The sequence below is a fragment of the Rutidosis leptorrhynchoides genome, chromosome 2 (genome assembly GCF_046630445.1).
Source record: "Rutidosis leptorrhynchoides isolate AG116_Rl617_1_P2 chromosome 2, CSIRO_AGI_Rlap_v1, whole genome shotgun sequence".
Taxonomy (NCBI): domain Eukaryota; kingdom Viridiplantae; phylum Streptophyta; class Magnoliopsida; order Asterales; family Asteraceae; genus Rutidosis; species Rutidosis leptorrhynchoides.
Window position 1 is genome coordinate 397,050,917 of NC_092334.1, and position 19,013 is coordinate 397,069,929.

At 35.3% G+C, this 19,013-nt stretch overlaps 1 pseudogene; it reads right to left on the reverse strand.

Moving 5' to 3' along the window:
• Positions 1 to 12,401: 12,401 nt before the first annotated feature.
• On the reverse strand, positions 12,402 to 13,474 carry LOC139892201 (protein RTE1-HOMOLOG-like; annotated as a pseudogene).
• Positions 13,475 to 19,013: the final 5,539 nt, after the last annotated feature.

Consider the following 19,013-nt stretch of genomic DNA (forward strand, 5'->3'; position numbering starts at 1 on the left):
GCTTAGAATCGTTACCTGAAGGGGCGATTGATACATGGGATGTTTTAGTTGAAAATTTTCTTAAACAATTCTTTCCGGCATCCAAAGCCGTGAGACTTCAAGGAGAAATTGTTACGTTCACACAGAAGCCAAATGAAACTCTATATGAGGCATGGACAAGATTTGGAAAGTTATTGAGAGGATGTCCGCAACATGGTTTAGACACTTGTCAAATAGTACAAATATTCTACCAAGGATGCGACATCACTACAAAGAAAGACATCGATATAGCAGCTGGAGGTTCCATTATGAAGAAAACTGAAACTGATGCTTACAAAATTATTGATAACACTGCTTCCCACTCACATGAGTGGCACCAAGAAAAAGATATCGTTAGATCATCTAAAGTAGCTAGAGCCGATTCTAGCCATGACTTAGATTCCATTTCTGCAAAGATAGATGCTGTCGAGAGACGAATGGAAAAGATGACTAAGGATATACACTCAATACGAATTAGTTGTGAGCAGTGTGGAGGACCACATTTAACAAAAGATTGTCTCAGTATTGAACTAACAATGGAACAAAGAGAGAATGTTTCATACATAAACCAAATGCCTGGAAATAATTATCAGAATAATTATCAACCGCCAAGACCGATTTACAATCAAAACCAGAATTATAATCGAAATGTTTCATACAACAACCAACAAGGTCCAAGTAATCAACAAGTATCCAATAATACTTACAATCAGCAAAGACCTAATTTTTAAAACAAACCACCACAAACCGATGATAAAAAGCCAAATTTAGAAGATATGATGACGAAGCTAGTTGAGTCTCAAACTCAATTTTTCACATCTCAGAAACAAACCAATGAACAAAATGCTCAAGCATTTAGAAATCAACAAGCTTCTATTCAAAATCTGGAACAAGAAGTAAGTAACCTAGCAAGGTTAATAGGTGAAAGAAAACCGGAAAGTCTACCTAGTGATACAAATGCTAACCCCCGGAATGAAACAGCTAAAGCTATTACCACAAGAAGTGGTACAACACTTAAACCATCTGAAATACCTGTAATTTCTGAGGAAGCTATTCCTACTCCACAAGAACCACAACCTGAACAAGATAAGAAAAAAGAACCGGTAGTTGAAAAGGTTAATGAAGATAACACAGTTAAGGCAAAACCTTATGTTAAACCATACCAACCACCACTTCCTTACCCGAGTAAAATGAAAAAAGAGAGACTTGAAGCTGAGCAATCCAAATTCTTGGATATGTTTAAACAGATAAATGTAAATCTTCCTTTCATTGATGTAATTTCAGGAATGCCTAGATATGCTAAATTTCTGAAAGATCTAATCACGAATAGAAAGAAAATGGAAGAACTCTCGGCTGTTACTATGAATGCTAATTGTTCTGCAGTGTTGTTGAATAAAATACCAGAAAAACTATCTGATCCAGGAAGTTTCACAATTCCATGTTTTCTGGGTAGTCTTAGTTCAATAGAAGCATTGGCAGACTTAGGTGCTAGTATAAATCTAATGCCGTATTCACTATACGCTAAACTAGACCTTGGAGAATTGAAACCAACATGAATAAGCATACAAATAGCCGATAGATCAATAAAATATCCTAGAGGGATAATGGAGAACATGCTAGTTAAAGTTGGTACTTTAGTATTTCCAGTAGATTTTGTTGTTCTCGACATGAAAGAAGACTCTCAAGTTCCTCTCATATTAGGAATACCATTCTTAAACACGGCTAAAGCAATGATAGACGTGTTCTGTAAGAAACATACCCTAAGTATAGAGGACGAGAGTGTTACCTTTTCTGTTGATAGAGCAATGCAACAACCGCAATCTGCAGATGATACATGTTATTATATTCAAACTATAGAATCACATGCAGAATTGTTAGAAGAATTTCCAGAATTACAAGGAACAGGAGAATGTTCTTTAGGAGAAGGAACTGAACCAATTGATGAAACTGAAATGTTAGCTACACTAATGGCTAATGGATATGAACCAACAATAGAAGAAATTCAAATGCTAAAAGAAGAAGACAGATATCGATATAAATCATCGATAGAAGAACCACCGACATTAGAGTTAAAGCCACTTCCAAACCATTTGGAATACGCTTATTTACATGGTGAATCTGAATTACCTGTAATAATATCGTCTTCTCTTACTGAAAATGAAAAATCTCAACTCATTTCTGTACTAAAATCTCATAAACCAGCTATTGCATGGAATATTCATGATATTAAAGGAATAAGTCCTTCGTATTGTACACATAAAATCCTTATGGAAGAAGGTCATAAAACGTATGTGCAACGCCAACGAAGACTAAATCCTAATATGCAAGATGTTGTTAAGAAAGAAATTATTAAACTGCTTGATGCAGGTTTAATTTATCCAATTTCTGATAGTCCATGGGTAAGCCCAGTTCAATGCGTGCCTAAGAAGGGTGGCATGACTGTCATTACAAATGAGAAAAATGAGCTTATTCCTACTAGGACTGTAACAGGATGGCGTGTATGTATTGATTATAGAAAATTAAATGACGCCACCAGAAAAGATCACTTTCCCTTACCTTTCATTGATCAAATGTTGGAAAGATTAGCCGGAAATAGTTACTATTGTTTTCTTGATGGTTTTTTCGAATATTTTCAAATTCCAATAGCACCCGAGGACCAAGAAAAAATCACATTCACGTGCCCTTATGGTACTTTTGCTTACAAACGCATGTCATTTGGACTTTGCAACGCCCCTGCAACCTTTCAAAGGTGCATGATGGCGATTTTTCACGACATGATAGAAGAATGCATGGAAGTTTTCATGGATGACTTTTCAGTCTTCGGTGATACTTTTGAATCATGTCTAGTTAATCTTGAACGAATGCTTATTAGATGCGAACAATCAAATCTAGTTCTTAATTGTGAGAAATGCCATTTCATGGTTAAAGAAGGCATCGTTCTTGGACATAAAATTTTAAAGAAAGGAATTGAAGTGGATAGAGCTAAAGTAGATGTAATTGCTAAACTTCCACATCCCACCAATGTTAGAGAAGTTAGGAGTTTTCTAGGGCATGCCGGTTTTTACCGACGTTTCATAAAAGATTTTTCTAAAATTGCCATTCCTATGAATAAACTCCTAGAAAAGGATGCTCCATTCATCTTTTCAGATGAATGTATCATATCTTTTAATATTCTTAAAGAAAAACTCACTAATGCGCCGATCATGATAACACCAAATTGGAATCTACCGTTTGAACTTATGTGCGATGCAAGAGATTTTGCAATGGGAGCCGTTTTAGGACAAAGGATTGAAAAACGATTTCAACCTATATATTATGCTAGTAAGACGTTACAAGGAGCACAAACAAATTACACAACTACTGAAAAAGAACTCCTTGCTATTGTCTTTGCTTTTGACAAATTTCGTTCATATCTTGTTCTAGCTAAAACGGTGGTCTATACTGACCATTCTGCTCTTAGATACCTATTTTCGAAACAAGATGCTAAACCAAGATTAATCCATTGGATCTTACTCTTACAAGAGTTTGATATTGAAATCCGAGATAAAAAGGGAGCAGAAAATCTCGCCGCTGATCATCTTTCTCGTCTTGAAAATCCTGAATTAGAAGTTCTAAATGAATCGGCCATACAAGACAACTTTCCTGATGAATATCTATTGAAGATAGATTATAATGAAATTTTATGGTTTGCAGACTATGCAAACTATTTAGTATGTGGATTCCTTGAAAAAGGATTGTCGTACCAAAAACGAAAGAAATTCTTTAGTGATATAAAACACTATTTCTGGGAAGATCCACATTTGTTTAAAAGTTGTCCAGATGGAATAATACGCCGATGTGTATTCGGAGATGAAGCTAGTAAAATTTTAAACCATTGTCATACAGGACCAACAGGAGGGCATTATGGGCCTCAAATAACAGCAAGAAAAGTTTATGATGCTGGATTCTATTGGCCTACAATTTACAAAGACGCACACCTTCTTTGCAAATCCTGTGATACTTGTCAAAGGGCCGGAAAAATAAGTCAACGTGATGAAATGCCACAAAATGTCATTCAAGTATGTGAAGTATTTGACATTTGGGGTATTGACTTTATGGGTCCATTTCCAAAATCTCATAATAATCTATATATTCTCATAACCATTGATTATGTATCTAAATGGGCGGAAGCACAAGCTCTCCCAACTAATGATGCACGACTTGTAGTCAACTTTTTAAAATGTCTTTTTGCAAGGTTTGGAACACCGAAAGCTTTAATAAGTGATCGGGGTACTCATTTCTGTAATAATCAACTTGAGAAAGTTCTCAAAAGATATGGAGTAACTCATAAAATCTCCACTGCTTATCATCCACAAACAAGTGGACAAGTTGAAAATACCAACCGAGCTTTAAAACTTATTATAGAGAAAATCGTAGGATCAAATCCGAAGGAATGGTCCATTAAATTGGAGGATACACTCTGGGCTTTTAGAACAGCCTACAAAACTCCAATTGGAACAACACCTTTTAAACTCATTTACGGAAAAGCATGTCATCTTCCAGTAGAAATTGAAAACAAAGCATTTTGGGCTTTGAAGACATGTAATCTTGATTTACATGAAGCCGGACGTCTACGGTTAAGTCAATTAAACGAATTAGAAGAATTAAGACATGAAACATATGAAAATTCCTTAATCTATAAGGAAAGAACGAAGAAATGGCATGATAAAAGAATCAGAAGTTCAAAAGAATTTAAAGAAGGAGACAGAGTTCTTCTTTTCAATTCACGATTCAAGCTATTTCCTGAAAAAAGGAAATCAAGATGGTCTGGACCATTCATAGTCAAAAGAGTTTTCCCATACAGAACAGTAGAATTGATAAATTCAAATGGGATTGAATTTAAGGTTAATGGTCACAGAGTTAAACATTACATAGATAGTCCGATGGAAGTTGACAACGAAGTTAATCACAATTTCGATACCACAGCTAACTAAGTGTGGGGAGAATCAAGTCTTTAAAAGAATAATATGTATTTCTGTTAGAGTTAGATTTTCTGTTTTCGTGTGGTTCTCGAAAATGGAACTCGAATGGTCTTTCCCTAGCAGACCCTAAAGAACTAGTCTTCTCCCCCCATTCTGAATTTTTATTTTTTTTTAGGTTTTACGAAATGAAGACTTCATGTGAACTAAACCATGGTCTAATGCTACACGCTTTGATCACTAAACGTAATAATGACACACTTCCAAGTGAATTGGTATCATTAATAAGAGGTAAATTGGACGGAGTAAGAAAAGAATCCAGATGCGAAGATAATAAGTTACAATTTGGTAAAGGAAAATCAAAATCCGCAGCGAAAAGAAGAGCACGACACCTTGAAAGATGTCACAAATGCGAAAAATGGTCACACGAAGGTAAATGTTCAAATAATCAAACCTATTCAAACACCGAATTTGTTACTTTATGCAGAGACGGACCGTTTATATGTTTAGAAGAAAAAACGTTGAATGCTCGAGGTTACGCCTATGTAGCCATGGAAAATCAATTAGTCCGACTATCTTATGAGTGGGCTAGAGCATATGACTAAGAAATATATTTCACAGGTAAGTTTGTACAGTTTTCATTTTTATTTTTATTTTTATTTTTAACCTTTTGATAATAAACGCTAATTTGTTCGCTATAAAGTATTAAATTGATATTCGATAAAATTAGGTCTTGCGACCGAAATTATTGTTATCATTCAAAAATTTATTACATCACTGCGAAATTTAACGTTTATTCTTAAGGTATAAATATCTTTAATCAATCAACCCAAAATATTTCAAAAATTCGTCATGAGTTAAATTAGGTCATGGAACCGAAATTACTTTACCGAAAAGAGGGGCGCATATTTTTGATAATATTTGATTGATTAAAGTGGGATAAAAGCTAAAAAGATTTTCAATTTTTTTTACCATGTTTTTAAAATTAATATATAAATATTAAATTAATATTGTAAACTTCTTTAAAATTGTAAATATCTGAAAAATTAATATTTTTAATATAAGTTTGTATGTATAAAAACAAAAATATAATTTAAGTTTGGTGTGAATTTTTAATATGAATTTTTAATTTTATGCATTTTAAATTTAAGTTTGGTGTGAATTTAAAAACAAAAATTTACTTTATTTCGCTAAGTTAAAAATATGATTTTTAAAATTCTCGTGAGTTGAAGACTAGGTCTTTGAACCGAAATTGCTTTACCCGAGGGAGGGACGAGAACTTTTATTATCATTATTTTTAATCTTATTGAATTAAAGTATGCCAAAAACATTTAAAAAACCCAAAAATCTTTGCTTTTAAAACCGCACTTTGAATTGACAAATTTTAAAATTTTGTTGAGGGACAGACTAGGACATCGATCCGAAACGCCCTCATCCTAAACAGAAACAAATTTTTAAAATTTTATTAATAATATGTTTTATAAAGTTTAAGGTTAAAAAAAAAAAAAAACTGAAAGTACTGTACCCGGGACTCCATGCGATCGCATGGAGTTTGCCCTTTGCATCCATGCGATCGCATGGGGAGAAAAATCAGGCCAGGTTCAAAAGCAGTCGCCTGTTCTATCTTCTACACCACAACACACATACATACCCGAAATTCTCTCAAAATCTCACCAAATTTCATCATTTTTCCATCGTAATTTGTCATTTTTCTTGCTCTAATCATGCCTAGATTCTCATTCTTCAGCAAAAAGGTAAAAATTACACCCCTAAACTCATAAATTTTCTAGTTTTTGTGATAATTACCAATATTTTACCTAATGCAATTTTGTTAATTTCTAGTGTAATTAGTGTTAAATTGTTAGTATTTTATGCATGTATAACCTAGATTGATGCTATTTAACATGATTTGAAGCCAAAAACTTCAAAATTTTTAGAAATCTAGGGTTTGTGTTCTTGCGCAATTTGGGGCTTTTTGATATAAACAGGTTATGGCCGATTTTTGTCATGAATTATTGCTAAATTGAGTAGTGTAACATGTTTAGGTAGTTAAATGATCCAAACATTGATCCTAAACATGATTTTTGAAGATTAAAGTAGACTTTTTAGGCAAAAATTCATGAACTTGATTAATTTGATATATTTGCCATTTGAGACTTGTTTAATTGTTAGTAATGACTATTTTGACATGTTATTTGAGTTAAATACTTATGAACTTTGTCTACATTTTCATATGTGCTTATTTAAAAAAGTGTAGAATTGTGAAAAAAAATTGTGAAAATATGTATAAGTTTAATTTTGATTTAACATGTTATTGTAAATGTTTTAAGTTGTTATTTTGCTAACACTAATGCATATTTGGATGCACAAATTTTGTGTTTAATGTGTTTTGCAGAAAGCCGATACTGGAGGTTCAGGAGCATCATCATCTAGACAGCCTGCTCCAGCACCGTAACCAGAACCAGAAATGCAACACGAGCCAGAACCCGAACAAGAACCACAACAGGAACCACAACAACAGCCTGATCAACACGTACCTTATTATGATCCGGTACAGTTTGTTAATGAATTCATAGTATTCCCGATGAGGCCGTCAGTAGAATACCCAACGATTCCTGAGCACACTTTGCATCCTAATCTGAGATTTGATAGAAGATGGAGAGATTACGAGACATATCAAAGGAACAAATTCAGATTGGTAACTAAAAATGTAGAGGTGCCAAGGGTAATCGATTGGGATCCTTTGGAAAGAGTTCAGCTAGCTAATAGAGTCAGACTGCTACTGATTCAGAGGTACGGGAACTCTTCTTTTACAGATTGGGAACGTCTTTTCACCATTCATAGACCTGTATATAAGGAATGGTGTGTTGAGCTCATGAGTACTGTATCACTTGATACAAATATAGTTAGAATAGATGATAGAAGATTTCTTAGGTTTATCCTTGGCGGTAGGATGTACAGAATGTCCATGATGGACATGGCCAGGGCTTTACAGATATATACTTCTGGTGAGTTGCTACTACCCGATTGTACAAATTTGATTCATTATGGTGAAAGGGTAGATAGCAACTTTGACGCTGACGCCATTTGGAGGCGTATGTCACATTTTGATGTTTTTACACGAGCGGGAGGATACTCCTATACACATATTGACAGAGCCGAGCTTCGTATCATTCATAGATTTTTGGCTAACTCGATTACACAAAGAGGTAACAATAAAGAAAAAATAACCTTACATGATTTATTCTACCTAAAGTGTATTCGGGATCCTAGAAGCTTTGTCAATATCCCGTACTGTGTTGGTTTTTATTTATCTAAAATGGTAGAAGGAATGCAGGTCGGGAGTATAATAGGAGGAGGCATTTTTGTTACTCTCATTGGAGAGTATTTAGGTGTTGATAGGAACCAAGGGGGTCCATTACAGCTTTGTAGAGAACAGGTTGAGCCTTTAGGATTGAAAGTTTATGTGGGTGCTAAGGTATTGAAAAGTAGACGCAACCAGGCAGTACCCTATGAGGGCCCTCATCCACAGGTAGAAAGGGGCTCAGACGAGGAAATGGAGGAAGCGAAAGACATTAGGGATGTCTTTCGAGATGCTATTCTTGATGTCCACGTTCGTATAGATGAGGAATCAATGACGAACTCGGCAAGACATAGTATGTACGAGCAGTGGAACTCCGAGCGAGTATACGAGGATTATAGGCGATGCCAACACGATAGCTGGTTAGTTCATCAGCACCAAATCATGAGCCAGCTATCATATCAGGTACCAAATAACTACGTACCTACTCGATCTGCTCATTTTCCGCCACACAACCCCGACATCCAACCACCCTTTAACCGGTATGACTATAACCAAGCCTATCAGGACACCTATAACCAACAATGGAACCCATCTGACGAGATGAACTGGAACCCCTATCCAGACTGATTTGGTTCCATTAGTTATTTTTATGATTTTTATGTTTTTATCTTTTTACTTATTCATGTTTAACCTTATGTTATTGGATATTTTTATGTAATTTTTATCATTTTTATTATTATTGTGTACTAATATTTCACATTTAGGATTTGAAAGTGGGATTTTAAGTCCCATTTCAAATTGTCATGCATGTTTATATTTGTATTGTATGTATATTGTCAATTGTACAAAACAGGGTAAAACAACGCATTTTCAAAGACTGGCATTAAGTTCAGCAAAAGCTAGTTTTGACGACAAAACGAAAAACAAATGTGATGTACCAACAGACGGAATGAACAAATGATGTGCACCATTTATCATTCAGCAAACAAACGCCAATATGTTTGGAAACTTTGATAAAATTTAATCATTTTTCTACGCTAATCACCCTCAATAATTTAAATTGTTACTGATTTCTTGCAAATGAGGACATTGCAAGATCTTAAGTGTGGGAAGAGGTTAAATTCTTTCGGAATTTTAAATAATTTTTAACTTAAAACACTTGGTTACCATTAAAAATACTAGTAAAGCAGTAGTTGTATTAGAATCTAGTGCTCTCTGATAATAAAGAACAGTCTTAGTCTTATATACTGACTACCCAATTCTAGTAAAATTTTTCAAAATTTTCAATTAAATGAATTCAAAATCATGTTTATACATATTTATGAACGATAAAACTAGGTGTTAACACCGAAATTATTGTTACCTCGGAAAGGACATAAATTGAGAAACAAACCAAAATGTTAGAATTCATTTAAAATGGAATAGAGGACAATAAAAAGGCAAATAAAAGAAAATAAAAGCCAAGTGTGAGAAAATTTACCAAGTTATTTTAAAACATATGTCACATATTTCTGTAACAAATAACTGAAGATACTTTTGCCTTGGACTAAACTAAACAGTTTTACCCGATTTACTGTAAAATATTTGAAAGAAAAATGGATCTACACGATGAATCAATTCCATCATTATAAGGAAGTAAAGTCTTCCGAAAAAGAAACGCGCTTCTTGATTTAGGTCATGAAGTTGTCGTCCAGACCAGCTGTAGGTTGACGAAAAATCTAGAAAAGTCATCACTAAAATTAGCAGGAAATCCACGGACCTCGGCATCAAACAGGGTCGCCAAGTGGTCAGACTTATCCTAACCATGAGAGGATCTGTCTTGTAAAATGGGAAGGACGCCGTGCAAATTAGCTGGATAAGACTAATTAATCAGATCCCCAGAAAGGATAATCTCCTTAAAAGATCAAAAATCAGCTTTTAAGACTGATATTACTCAATCCTAGATATTGACCTTAAAGATTGAGAATTACAAACTCATGGAATTCAATGATATCTAAACTCGAGCTTGAACGAGAAAATATTTTGATCAAAATTACAAACCGATTTGTACTAAGTCTCATTCAATTATTCATCTAACTCAATTGTTTGGGTTAGCAGTCTTCCAAATTTAAATACGAAGTAATATTAACAGAAGCATATTGTACAAGTTTACTTATCAATTATTTACATGTGCCATATCAGATTTCGTACTGCAAATTTTATAATAACATTTTTTATTGTTTAATAGTTACTAAATGTTCGTAAATTAGTTATCTATATTACTATATATGTATTAAACAAATAAAATATGTTAGACATGGGAAGTTGGTCTCTTTTAGTTTTATTTTGTTTGTCTCTTTTAGTTGTCGAGTAAGCATCCTCTATCGTCAAATTCTGGATCCGCTCATGTTTATCGTGCTTTTTATATCGTTATCTCACGCTTTTAAGCGCATTGTATTAAAATCTTAACGGCGTCACAAAACGATTGAGTGCATCATATCAAAAGCTCGAAGGTCATATAAAATGACATGTATATTACTTGTAGCTATACAACAACAAATACTCAATCCCACTATCCCACAAATACTCAATCCCACTTTTCCGTGTGTTATAAATGCTAGTGGTACGTGGGCAGCTATCATTAAAACCATCAATTTGATTCATTCTAGTTACTCGGTTAATCCTTTGTTACTCAGCATGAGAATTGGAGATGGTCACAATGCTAAATTTTGGTTTGATCCGTGGGCTAATGGTGTCCCGTTAGCTTCCCAATTCCCTCGGCTCCTGGCACTTGATGTAAATAATCAATGTACTGTTGCTTCCAGATTCGTTAATAACTCATGGGTCTTTTTTTGGAGGAGAGAGCCGAGATATGGGATAGAAGTTAAGAATTTACAAGCGCTGCTTTCAATCCTCACCGCTGTTTCATTCACGAATGATTCAGATAAATGGCAGTGGGACAGTGATCGCTTCTCGGTTGCCAAAGCCCTTAAGTTAATAGATCAAATTGATTATGCTTCTTTTGACATTGCCACTTCTTGGTGCAAACAAGTCCCTATCAAAATAAATTTTTTTTATTTGGCGCTTGAAACTCTCTCGTCTCGCTACGAAGGTATATTTAATGGCGCGTGGCATCGGGATTGTCGATTTTGGATGTTCGTTGTGTGACGCTCAAATTGAAGATGATGATCACCTATTTCTGCATTGTATTACAAGTCAACAAATATGGGCAAAATTTGTACAATGGGCAAATGTGACATTTCCTTCCTAGTCGTCTATGGCTTCTATGTGGGCATGGATTGATGGAGTTCCGATTTTACATTATGAGCGTCTCATTGTTTTAACCATCATTTTCGCAACTCTTTGGAGCATTTGGAGATTACGCAACTGTACTATTTATAAGGATAAAAGCTTTAGGAAATGCCATGTGATTGAGAGTATTGTGGTGTCAAGCTTTAATTGGATTTATGCTACATTCTAGAAGAAGAGTTGCAATTGGAATCAATGGATTCAATATCGTTGTATTATTTGTTTCCTTGTAAACTTTTGTAATTTGTAATTTTTTTAATAAAAATTCAGTCGTTCGACAAAGGAAAAAAAAAAAACTAATATCACTCGTAGCTATAAAAACTAGATGCTAATTTGGTTTAGCTGTTGTAATCTCAAGCTGAACTTGTATGTCTCAGGGTTCTAATTTTGTACTTGAGCTTGGACTGGTTAAAGTTAGACACGAATGAGCTCAAACAGGCTTGAAAAATTGTAACTGAATTTATATAATTACCAGTTGCAAAAACATGTTGGAGTTGTCTAACAGCATTGTATATATATAAAAACTAGATGCTAAGATTTATGAACAAAAAACGTGTAACTTCCCAAAAATTCCAAAAACTACATACTTCACCAGATTTGCACAAGATGATAAAAGATTCCGATTAGTTTCTAATAATCCAACATAATAAAAGATTTAAATAGCCAATTTTATAAACAACAAGGTGAACCAAAAGATAAGGAACAATCCACATACATCTGGGAACATATTACAACATACAGAAAATCAGACTTATAAACAGAATAAAATAATTGTATCGTGTACGAACGAATCAAAAATTTAAACCACGTTCTACATACAATCTAATTAGTCACTAGAGTTGTATGATATGTTTGAAATAGTACGTTCCGCAAAGATACCATCCAAAGAGAAAGAACGTAACAAACGCCAGAAAACCTAGAAAATTAGCACCTCCAAATGTAACACCGATGAACACAACAATAAATGATAGATAAGACCGAACCATCGATGGTGTATCAACCCACTCCCCTTTGAACATAATCAAAGCTGCAACATTAACCACGTTCCACCCACTGGCTAAGGTCTCGAACCGGTTAAGATGGTTAGCCACAAATGAGTGACAATTGCAAGTTAAGACGCTATAAGTTTGTTCTTGGTATTCTTGTGTCGTCTTTTTTAACGCATCGTCCCACGTGTACTCACTTTTTCCTGCTTCTACTAGCCTATATTCTTCTTCGGTTCTAAACGTGGTTGAAGGATGCTTTGTGTTGGAGTACTGTGTATGTACGATTATTGAACAAATTAAGATACACAAGTCGAGTGAGATAGACATTAGTCCAAGACTATTAGCAAATTAAGGGTGCGTTTGATAAAACTGAATGATTAAACGCTGAATGGTTCATAATCTGAATGATTCAAAGGTTCTGAATAACAATAACCAGTTTGATTGAATAATGTGAATGATTACCCTATTAACCTTTGACATGAGTAGAAATGTGTTAATAATCCATAAGGGTATATTATCCATTTTTTAAATAAAGTTTTAGATATTTTTAAAGGGGGCAAACCAACCCAACCCAACTCGGCCTACTTTGACCCGTACCCAAATGACCCGTTTCAACCGGACACAGACCACCAAACAGGATAACCCAAACTATACCTTTTCTTTGTTTATCTGGGCCCAAATGCAAAGTTATCTACAGAAACGAAGTTAGGTCCTGCAAAATCCACAATAACTCCATCCTCACGGCCTATACCAACATGACCAACAAAAGGAAGGAGCCATGAAATAACGGGGAGGGGGGTCCACACGATGCAGCATGGAAAGCGAGCTTTAGTTGGATCAATCTGCATGCAATTCGGAACACTATGCTCAACCATCATTGCCTTAGGTTCCTTGTCTAAGTCCATTACCAGATCTGCATTCATTATATTGCTCAGCCATGTGTGAACATTGCTACTAATAAAGCTAAATAATGCTTACAGTATTATATACGGTGTAACATGTATCCATGTTATAAAATTGGCCAAAAATAAAAATTTCAGCAAAATGGATCACTACATATTACATTTGTAGCTACATTACCATAATATAATATTACCTAAAATCTATAAGCTATGGAAAACTTGCAAACAAGGGTTGCGATTCCCGGGATCGCGTTTCGGGCTCGCATTTCGGGTACGCGTTTCGGGTTCGCGTTTCATTGTCCATTTCGGGTTCGCATATCGATTTCGGGTTCGCATTTCGGTTTCGGGTTGCGTATCACGGTCGCATTCTCGTTTTGGATTCATGTTTCGATTTCGAGTTTTTGTTTTCCGACCGCGTTCACGTTCGGGTTCGCATTACAAATTTTGAGATTTGAAAACCTCGAACCAAACAGAAGATAGGATTTCAAATCCCAGGATTTCAAATCCTGTGGGATTTCAAATCCCATGGGATTTCAAATCCTGGGAATTGAAATCCTTGAACCAAACGCCCCCTACAAGTATTTAAGTTTTAAGCAACATTATATCAGGCACAAATAGATTCAGATACACACCACAACAAGCTATAATATTGTTGATTTGAGTTCAGTTGGTTACAAATCAAATTAAACTTATAATTTGTAACCATCTGAACTCAAACCCCTAAAAAAATTTAATTCCCGATTTCCCCCAATCCGATTTTGTGGTTTAAATCGAACAAGATTTAATAAAAAGGAAACATTAATAATGTAAAGATGTTAGAAAGGAAGTACCTTTGTTACAGATCTAAAAGCCCCAGAAGAAGAAGAAGTAGTTTACAAATTTACCAAGATTTAGTTGATGATGTCTTCTTTCCCATTTTTTCCTGTTATTACAAGTCAGTTTCAATTGCTGGTGACAGTTCCCATGATTTATTATGGAATAATATGATTATAGTATATACTCCCTCCGTCATAAATCTATTGTCTCCGGACAAAAAATATATAGTTTAAGAAAAAGTACATGATACATATACTTTTCTTTTAACTTTCCAGTGTTACCCCTTACTTTTTAACCATCTTTTTTGTCTTACATGTATAAATTATGAGCACAAAAGAGATTTATCACATTATTCTTTTTCATTAAAAAAAGTGGACAATTAATTTGGGACAGCCATAAAAGGAATAGTGGACAATAGATATGAGACAGGGGGAGTATTAACATTAATATTCACTATAAAAAATAACGTTCCAATTTATATTTATAGTTTCTTTTTTTCTGAAAAATGAAAACTTTATAACAATTCTTTATTTCGGGAGGAGAAAGGGAAAACAAGATAAATAGAAACACTGACATGGCTAGAAAGCATAAAACTAACTCCGACAATGAAATCCGACCTAAAGCTAACTAAACATGAGCATAGCCCTGAACTAGACGAAAAGGTCGAGCCGTGTCCGAACTCGTCACCGATGGAAGTTCCCACAGGTAGGGGATTCAAACCGCCTTATCAAACTTGTCAAAAAATCGCCTTTTTTCTAACGCAAGTCCCGACCCCGACCCACATAAGACCATTTACAAACCTGTCTTCTTGAGTATCTTTGAAGGTTTTTTGGATCGCAACCCCCACTTCATCATCATCACTACTATCTCGTAAACAAACGAACTATCAGTCACTATCTTCTTCTTAACATTATCTTTCGTCTTGGCCCCACATTTGGGATCAAACATCTTCACCCCGTCTCTACTAAATTTGCTCGAATGAACATGTCAACCCCGACAAATACCTTTACATGCCGCATCCGCACAAATACAAAACTTTACCCATGCTATTACCTGAAGAAACTTTAGCCAAATTATCAATACGTGCACTAGTCGACCCGTTACACGCAGTTGGTTTCAAAACATTTGCAATTCGCCTTTTTTTTACTCTTAGGTCTAAATTCTTTAATACCTAGGGCATTATCGATCTCATCAAAACGAATTGAATAAGCCGCAGAATCTGGACAATAACCCTTCACAACAAACACACCATCTTCTTCTACATAACTCTTAGAAATTGCAATTGTTCCATCTTCAAAATTCTCAACACCACGTACTACTACAACTTCTTCTCTAACTTCTAAACCTACTTCTAAATTGTTATTCCCACCACCGGATCCCCCAACTTCATTTAAAGGTTTATTCAACTTTGAATGGTCTTTAAGTGAACGATAAACGGAACCAACATGGGTTTGTCCTCGGTAACTGGCACCGAATAAGTTACCTCACCATTCGACGAATCAACACCCATCCGAATATTACGATTTATCAAAGGGACAAATTCAATACAAATGCCATCACTAGTCCGTTTACATATTACATTAAGGTCACATAATTCACTTACCCAAATAGTGGAGACCCGATCACCCGCCACATTCAATTCGACTTCAACCGTGCCATCGATGTGTTTCGTAGCCTTGGATCTGACAAACACAAATGATGAACCAAAGTTTCATAAGCCAAATCAACACTTAGCAATGCGCACCACCTCCCTGAAACATCCTGCAACTTTCTTGACGTTTTCTTCAGTTACGGACATCGTCGGAATACCCCGCAACTCTAACTAAGCAAAACGAAAGTAAGAAGGTGCCATCTCTTTAAAAAGGACCTCAACCTTAAATTTTACTGAACCGGGGGAAGGATCGAAGGCATTGTTGAAGATAGCTTCATCCTCACAAACCACCACACTGCCTTAAATACCAACTTAATAATATGTTTAACTGTAAGTAATTGAACCGTGTGTTTATTCCATGGATTGGGAATTTATTGGGCTTATAGGGTGAGTATTAATAGGAGTGGTTGGTGGGCTGTTTGAATATGTTAGGCCAGGAGATGGGTTTGGCGATTGATGGGCCAAAACAGAAGAAGATAAGAATATGGGATTTATGGAATTATGTAAAAATTTGTAGTATCTCGGTGACAATTTGGAGATTGTAACAAAAGGAAATTGAGATTCATAAAAAACGATATGATGAGAGATGAAGAACTTTTTCGTTTTTAAGTCGTAGCGTTTATAATCACGGTAATTTTGTGGATATCTAAGAAAAACCCATTGGGTAGAGCGGTTTTGTAAATTTTTTTTTTGTGCTAGATGAAAGAAGAGGTAGCATAAGCAACCAAAAATACGGAGATGGTCGTAAGTGGGAGTACGGGAGTAAAGAATTTGAGTTAGAGTAGGGAAGGATAGTAAACGACTTGGAAAAATATTAAGAATGTAAGTTGTCATTTGAAGAGCATGGTGTCAAAAAGAAGGTGGTAATGAGGCATGAGAGTATTGTGCGAATAATATTATTTATAGCTCCTATTATTCGTTCGGACTTTCCTATATGAGAGGATATGTGAGGACAAGAAAAACGAAAATCCATACCATTTTGTGCACATTGAAAAAAAGATTTATTTTCGTATTCAGAGCCATTATCGCATTGAAAGGTTTTGATTTGTGTTCTGCATTGAGTTTCATATATTTATTAAAAGCAAGAAATGTAGAATAAACATCATATTTGTTTTCAAGAGGAAAAGTCCATAGGTAACTAGAGTAATTATCTAAAAATAAGACGTGTAACGACGTCCCGAAGTACTTAATACTGGAGAAGTCCATAAATCACTACATATGATATCAAAAGGTAAGCAAGTAGATGAACGAGAAGAAATAAATGGCAGCTTAATTTGATTTCCAAAAACACATGTTTGACAAAAGGAAGAATGCAACGTCTTATTACAACGAATACAACTATTATTTCTAAGTGAATGTAATACATTATTGTCCGGATGGCCAAGTCAATGATGCCATAAGTCCGAGGTTAAAGCAACAAAAGTAGAAGGATAATTCTTGAGTAGACGCAATATTGAGGTATTGAAGGGATAAAGGTCGCAAGTGCTATTACATCTCAGAACTGGGACGCCCTTCAGAATTTCCTTCACAGTAAAACCAAACGGACTAAATTCAAGTGAGATGTTATTGTCAGTTGATAAACAACGTACATAGATTAGGTTTTTAATAAGTTTAGGGGCATGCAAAATATTGCGCAGAAATAATGGGCGGGAAGGATTAGAAAGATAAGAGTGACCAAAACCTATAATTGAAATGTCATTCTATTGCCAACAATTATCTGTTTATTAGAACCCAAAGGAAAATAAGACATGAATTTACCTGAACCGGACGCCATGTGAGATGTAGCTCCTGTATCCATGTACCATGTATCTTCGGGTGAATTTAGTGTCATGGTGTGCATGGCACTCTCGATATCCGTAATATAATAGCTGCTGGAAAGATCAGATATGAGAGAATGGGCATGAGTGAGGCGTGGGCCCAATAAACCGACCTGATTATAATTGGGCCAAACCCAATTATTTGTTGGATACAGCCACGGTGGTGGATAGGCCCAAGGCGAGTGTTGCCCATTCCAAGAAGTTTGTTGTACCCATGGTGGTGGAGTTTGTTAATAATAGTCGCGACCACGATCGCGTGTGTTAGAGTTTCCACCCCGATAACCACCACGGCTACCACCTTGTCCCATTTGAGTATTACTCTGATAGTATTCGTTGCCAGAGAAATTAGATTTGGTTGGTGAAGGGACCGTGGTGGTGGTGATTAACGCAGCATCTGTAGGTGTTGATAGCGGAAGAGATTGCTTTTGTTTTCTTGTTTCTTCCAATAACAGCATCGATCTTGCGTGATAAAAAGAGGGTAGAGGGGTTATATGAGCAAGTTGAGAACCGATTTTGTCAAAATTATCATTCAAGATGGAAATTATGTGGAGAACTATTCTGGGATCCGAGACTTTGCTGAAACGACCCGTCCTAATCCATAAGGACGAATTCAATAATATATGATTACATTGCGAGGTATTTGACCTCTAAATGATACATTTTAGAAACATTGCATTCGTTTTTAAAGACAAACTTTCATTACATCGAAAGTTAACCAGCATGCATACCATTTCATATTATATCAAACTATCAATGACTTAATAATGATCTTGTTGAACTCAACGACTCGAATACAACGTCTTTTGAAATATGCCATGAATGACTCAAAGTAATATCTTTAAAATGAGCAAATGCACAGCAGAAGATTTCCTTAATACCTGAGAATAAACATGCTTTCAAGTGTCAACCAAAAGGTTGGTGAGTTCATTATTTTATCATTAACAATCATATTCATCATTTTAATAGACCACAAGATTTCCAGATATGTAATTGTACACGTAACCTGAGTACAAAATAACACGCGTAACCAGCGAATTAAAAATCATTCATATGGTGAATGCTTGATAACCGAACTAACAGGATGCATATAGAATATCCCCATCATTCTGGGACTCTCATCGGACATGATAATCGAAGTACTAAAGCATTCGTAACCCGAATGGGATGTGTCGAGGTCCATAGATCTATCTTTAGGATTCGCGTCAATTGGTGGCAATTATAATAAACACCAATTCTTAGGCTACCAAGCTAAAAAGGGGCATATTCAATTCGA